The sequence below is a fragment of the Lissotriton helveticus genome, chromosome 12 (assembly GCF_964261635.1).
Source record: "Lissotriton helveticus chromosome 12, aLisHel1.1, whole genome shotgun sequence".
In the NCBI taxonomy this organism is placed as follows: domain Eukaryota; kingdom Metazoa; phylum Chordata; class Amphibia; order Caudata; family Salamandridae; genus Lissotriton; species Lissotriton helveticus.
Window position 1 is genome coordinate 775,949,804 of NC_136073.1, and position 7,331 is coordinate 775,957,134.

Below are 7,331 nucleotides of genomic sequence, written 5' to 3' on the forward strand. Positions count from 1 at the left end.
TTCTTTTACTTTGCCTTGCCAATATTTTGACATCTGTGTGCCCAGCCCAAGCACATTTGCACAAAATCACATTAATAAGAGGAATGTGCCACCATTGCTCTGTAAAGAGGCCAATGATTGGATGACCATGTATTCTGATCACCTTTCTGACCCACTGGCAGGCCGATGAGAAACCTGCACTGCCTGCAGCCTCAACGGATCACTGACAAAATATCGACCTTCAAAATATCGACCTACAGGAACATCGATGCTGAAATATCGAAGGGAAGAATATCGACATCCCATCTACAACATGGTAAGTACAAAAATATCGGAAAAAATATATAGATGTTAAAAATATCGATGTTAAAAATATCGTTTTTTTTCTGTAAAAATATAAATGTAAAATAAAGTAAATAACACTAATAAATAAAATAAACATAGTTAAAAATATCTAATAATGTTTAAAATTAATAAATAATACATATATAATAATACATTTATTAAACATATACAAACAATATATAATATATACTTACTTAACAATAACTTTTAATAATTATTTTAATAATTTATAAATTAACAAATATTATAAATTACAAATACATTTACAAACATAAAACAAAAACATAAATAAAAAGTAAATAATTATTATTAATAAATTAAAAAAAATTAAAAATGCTTTCAATATTTTCAAAATTAATTATATACTACATTATCTTACATTATACAAAAAATATCAAATAGCTAAATAAATAAAAATACTATTCAAAACCCATAACTAAAAAAATACAGTAATAAAAACGTTGTATAGCATAGAACTTAAAATTACCATTCCCACTCCAGAGAGCGCAACAGTGGAGAAACGATTGGATAGCGTAGAGTTAAAATTACTATTCCAACTCCAGAGAGTGCAACAGTAGGGAAAGCGTTGGATAGCGTAGGGGTAGAAATTACTATTCCCACTTCAGAGAGTACAACAGTAGGGAAAGCGTTGGATAGTGTAGGGGTAAAAATTACTATTCCAACTCCAGAGAGTGCAACAGTAGGGAAAGCGTTGGATAGCGTAGGGGTAAAAATTACTATTCCGACTCCAGAGAGTGCAACAGTAGGGAAATTGTTGGATAGCGTAGGGGTAAAAATTACTAGTCCAACTCCAAAAAGTGCAACAGTAGGGAACGCGTCAGATAGCGTAGGGGTAAAAATTACTATTCCAACTCCAAAAAGTGCAACAGTAGGGAATGCGTTGGATAGCGTAGGGGTAAAAATTACTATTCCCACTCCAGAGAGGGCAACAGTAGGGAAAGCATTGGATAGCGTAGGGGTAAAAATTACTATTCCAACTCCAGAGAGTGCAACAGTAGGGAAAACGTTGGATAGCGTAGGGGTAAAAATTACTATTCCAACTCCAGAGAGTGCAACAGTAGGGAAAGTGTTGGATAGCGTAGGGGTAAAAAATTACTATTCCAACACCAGACAGTGCAACAGTAGGAAAAACGTTGGATAGCGTAGGGGTAAAAATTACTATTCTAACTCCAGAGAGTGCAACAGTAGGGAAAGCGTTGGATAGCGTAGGGGTAAACATTACTATTCCCACTCCAGAGAGTTCAACAGTAGGGAAAGCGTTGGATAGCGTAGGGGTAAAAATTACTATTCTAACTCCAGAGAGTGCAACAGTAGGGAAAGCGTTGGATAGCGTAGGGGTAAAAATTACTATTCCCACTCCAGAGAGTGCAACAGTAGGGAAAGCGTTGGATAGCGTAGGGGTAAAAATTACTATTCCCACTCCAGAAAGTGCAACAGTAGGGAAAGCGTTGGATAGCGTAGGGGTAGAAATTACTATTCCCACTCCAGAGAGTACAACAGTAGGGAAAGCGTTGGATAGCGTAGGGGTAAAAATTACTATTCCAACTCCAGAAAGTGCAACAGTAGGGCAATCGTTGGATAGCGTAGAAGTTAAATATAACATTCTTATAAATATTTGTTGTAAATAAAATAATTAATAATTTAATTTTTTTTAACTCTACATCATTTGCAAATACCCATTAATATTTATTAAAAACATAATTACAATTGAATAATTAATTGACAATAAATTAATAATATATACCAATAAATATTAATAAATTAATATTAGTTACCAAATAATAAAAATTGAACACTAAAATATTTTTCAAAACAAAAAAAATATTAATAATTACAAATGAATTAACAATTAAAATATAGTAAACAATACATTTATTTTTAAATCAAAAAATATTTTAAATTAAACAATAATTGCCAAATAATAAAAATGTATTTCCAATAAATAAAAAGTAAACACTTAAAAATCAAAATGACCAATTAAAATAATTATTACCAATTAAAAAAATTAATTGCCAATTAAAAATTGTAATTACCAATTACAAACATTAATTACCAAATAAAAAAGTAATTACCAATTAAAATATGTAATTACCAATTAATCATTTATTAAAAATAAAATAAAAATCAATTCCTATTAAAAAAAATCATTACTTATTTTCAATTAAATTACTTCCCACCCAATTCCCCTATAAACCCACAACCCGCTACAGAACTTCAACACAAAAATTAAATAAAATTAATTTACAATTACTAAAAATTAATAATCAATTTATTATAATTAGATTACTTCCCACCCTATTCTCCTATAAACCCACAACCCGCTCCAGTACTAAAACATAAAATTAACTTAAAATTAACATTATTAATATATAAAAAATAGTACACATATAATTTAAAACAAATAAAATACTTCATATAACACATACATATAAAATACATAATAAAATACATAACAATAAACAAATATCGATATTAGTAACATTGAAATTAGTAACATCGATATATTTGATATCGATATTACGAACTTCTATATTACTTACATCGATATAAAAAAAATCGATATTACTTACCTTAGGTTCGATATTCTGTCCAACGATATTCTTGACCTCGATATTCTCCTCCTTCGATATTTCCAACTCGATATTAATGTAAGTCGAAATTTAGGAATCGATATTTAGACTGCACCAAGAGCTATATGCTACAAGGGTTAAAATACAGAAACACAACATCCTGTAAATAGAGGACACTCTTAGGAAACGCACAGTGGCGTAACGAACCTTGAGGGGGGCCCCCTGCAGGGTACGTGAAGGGGCCCCCTCCGGACTCAATCTAGAGCTCCCCAGCAGAAGTGCGGTGCTGACGGGGCCCCCTGGAGGGTGAGGCCCCCCCGCACTGCGGGGGCTGCAGAGGCCTGTGTTACGCCCCTGGAAACGCAGGATAAATAAAGCATGGGAAATCCAAACAAGAAAATGCAGTGGCAACTCCTCTGGTATGGCGGAGGAGTGTCGCCCCACCCTGCCAGCCTCAAAACTTGAAAAATAAAACAATAATATAATGGGTTTATTATTGTTTTATTTTTCAGGTTCAAAGGGCTGGGCGAGTCTTGGGTGCAGGGCCATCGCGAGGGCAGTGACAAGGGAGAGTGGTTGCACTGTGATCAGTGTGCAAGTCGGTTTGGCAGGCTGGCCAAACCGACATGCACACTGATCTGTCTCCAACCCAGCTGCGTTACAAATCACCCCACCTGCAACAAATTTGTGAGCTGGAGACCGATGGAAAGGAATTTTTATCTTTGCTTGTTTAAATCTTTTTCTCTTTTCGTTGTCTTACAAAGCACCAACTTCATTGATACAGGTTTCAGAGCACTATACAGAAGAAAAGGTGTGAGAACATTATGTAGTGAGTTAAACATGCATTGACTAGTAGCATACAAGAACATATTGTTTACAGTACTCCGAGCTTGGATTACAATACACTGTATAGCAAGGGTACTCATAGTATGGCCCGCGGGCCGCCAGTGGCCCGGCAAGCCTTCCCTGGCGGCCCGCGGAACTTGCACACATCGTACCAGTGTTTTAATTTTTTTTAATGAGTGTCTTCAAACATAAGTTGCAGCAGCGCGACACGGAGACTCTGCTGCTCTGTGGGGGCCGGCTGGGCGATTCCTGCCATAGTTAGAGTGGAGCTGCAGGGGCGCTAAGAGGTGAACAACACAGCCTCATTAACATGCTAATGGTCTTTTAAAGACCTGTTAACGCGCTCGCTGCGGCTGTGTGTGTGTGTGTGTGCTCCGAAGCTGTCTCAGCCCGGGCTGACACAGAGGCAGGGTGAGATGACAGAGGGAGAGGGCAAGAAAGGGAGACAAAGTGAGGGAGGGAAAGGGAGACCAGGTGAGGGAGTGAGAGAGGGAAGGAGGGAAAGGGAGGGAGGAAGGGAAGGGAGGGGAGGGTGAGGGAGGGAAAGGGAGTGACAGTGAGGGAGGGAAAGGGAGACCGAGTGAGAGAGGGAAAGGGAGGAAGGAAGGGAAAGGGAGGGGGAGGGAAAGGGAGTGACAGTGAGGGAGGGAAAGGGAGACGGAGTGAGGGAGGGAAAGGGAGACAGAGTAGGGGAGGGAAAGGGAGTGACAGTGAGGGAGGGAAAGGGAGACGGAGTGAGGGAGTAAGGGAGGGAAAGGGAGACAGTGAGGGAGTGAGGTAGGGAAAGGGAGACAGAGCCAGGGAGGGAAAGGGAGACAGAGCGAGGGAGGGAAAGGGAGACAGAGTGAGAGAGGGAAATGGATGCGGGGAGGGAGGGAGAGAAAGGGAGTGACTGTGAGGGAGGGAGGGAAAGGGAGACAGTGAGGGAGTGAGAGAGGGAAAGGGAGACAGTGAGGGATGAGAGAGGGAAAGGGAGACAGTGAGGGAGGGAAAGGAAGGGAGGGAATGGAAGTGAGGGAGTGAGAGGGAAAGGAAGGGAGGAAAGGGGAGTGAGGGAGTGAGAGGGAAAGGAAGGGAGGAAAGGGGAGTGAGAGAGGGAAAGGGAGACCGAGTGAGGGAGTGAGAGGGAAAGGGAGAGAGAGTGAGGGAGTGAGAGAGGGAAAGGAAGGGAGGGAAAGGGAGTGACAGAGTGAGGGAGTGAGAGAGGGAAAGGGAGACGGAGTGACAGGGAAAGGGAGTGACAGAGTGAGGAAATGAGAGAGGGAAAGGAAGGGAGGAAAAGGGAGTGACAGAGTGATGGAGGGAAAGGGAGACAGAGTGAGGGAGTGAGAGAGGGAAAGCGAGACAGAGTGAGGGAGTGAGAGAGGGAAAGGATGGGAGTGACAGAGTGAGGGAGTGAGAGAGGGAAAGGGAGACAGAGGGAGGCTGACAGAGTAAGGGAGAGTGAGAGAGGGGGAGGCAGACAGAGCGAGAAAGAGAGCGAGAGAGAGATGTGTGTATGCTGGGTCTGGTGGCTCAGTGGACGAAGGTGTCCGCTGCAGGGACCAGTGATCAACCTCATGGTCAGTTTTGTTTTGTTGCTCTAGCCCCGCCCCCTCCCCCACTGACCCCGCCCCCACTGGTGCGGCCCTCGGACACAAACCACAGTGTAAATATGGCCCCCAAGAGAAAGTTTGTGAGTACCCATGCTGTATAGTATACATAGGTAATGAGATAATTATACTTAAGTAACAAGAGATACACGGTTACCAACAACGTAGACTACAGGTTTAGCATGAAAAATAAATAATAAACATAATGTAGAACAATATTTAGCATATAGCACCTTGCTCATACAAGTAGGAACCTGCATAAGTACTAGAAATAGCAGAGTATCTTCTAGTGCATGTTAGAGGATAAGCAGCAGGTACTGGAGCAGGCACGAATGATGGGCTTTGTGAAATTTCTACCTAAGGGAGTACATTTGAACAGGTACCATAACAGAAGAGATCATTGGGAGATTAATTGGGAGAGGATGTAGTGGTAGTGATGGAGCAAGGGTTCGAGAAAAAGAAACTTGCTCGGAGCAATCCTTTATTAACTAACCGTTATTACCGTAGATGAGACAAAACTAACAGCCACCAGACACCGACATATGGAAAGAAAGCTTTACTCATGCTTAATTAATATGGAATTAAGTGCAACGTGACTAAAACCTTCTTTAATTTGTAAAAACGCTTTGCGCATGTGCAAGCTAGAATTACGTAGAGATAACGTGACTAACTCGCTTTGAGAGGGAAAAATCTCACGCATGCGCAAGAAGGACTAACATGTGGTCTTGAGGAACCGCATGCTCGACATCTGCTTGCTTGAATTTAAAGGAAAGTTGCTATTGTTAATGCTTTTTCCCAGAGAAATAATAGTAACATGGAATAGAGTAGAAGTGGGTGGTGAACAGTGAGGATTACATGATTAGGAAAATAACATCTGTTATGATTCTTTTATTAATAGTGTATATTTGGGCATGTTACGCCTGTGACAAAAGGAGACAGGATGACAATGAGTCGCGCATGCTCAGTGGATTCATAATGTGACCCGATGACCGGAAAGCTAAACAGCTGCCAGATACCAAGAACAGAAGACGTGGGAAAGTGAAGATGATGTATCCCTCGTCTGTGAAGACAATTTTGAAAGTATTATAGAAATGGCAACAATATGTGTATGGGAAATAAAAGTTATGAATGAGCTAAAGGGGAAGGGTTTGTGAGACAATAGTACCTTAATAAAAATGAATATGTCAGCATAGTGTGATGAAGACTCGCCTAACCCCGTCCAATCATATTTCGTATTTTACTAATATTTGCAACTATTGGGGGTGGGACATGTAGAAATAAGACTATAATTAGAGTGATTTAGAAGAGAGGGAAGAGAGAAGAGGAGAGCATGGAGCAACATTAGGAGAGCACCGAGAGAGGCGAGAGCTGCTGCTGGGTCAGGAGAGAGAGCAGTCTGGGAAGATTCAGATCCAAATGACAGCCTGATTAGATTCGAAGATTCCGGAAGAACATCGAGGAGGGAGAGAGTGTAAGAGTGGTGCGCCCTGCTGCGTCAGGTTTGTATATAAGTCTAGTAATTATCTGCCCTGTCCTGATTCTGTCCTATAGCCTTTGTCTCCCGATTCTAATTCAGGGGACCCCCACCAGTCCTTTGGCCACAGGGGTGGTTTTTCAGTATTCCTAATAGGTAAACATTATTCTATCTCAAATTTGCATATTTTTTTGAAAATGTTTTATTTTTTTCAGATTTTGTATCTTTTGTCTCTTCTTCTATGACCTCTTATGCATTGATTTGTTGAATGAGTTTGTCATTGATTGTATTTGCCAAATGAAAAAACGTTTCTCTCCCATGTGAAAAATGATGGAGTTTGCACTGTGAATCTGTATTAATGAGAGCTCAGTTTATGACTATAATTTAGCTAAAGCGTATAAATCTTACCCAGAGATTGTAGTTATTTCACTGAGATTTACAAATTAGTTAGATAACTGTTAATATCAACATCAATTAACTCAACTAACAGTCCATCAACCAGAG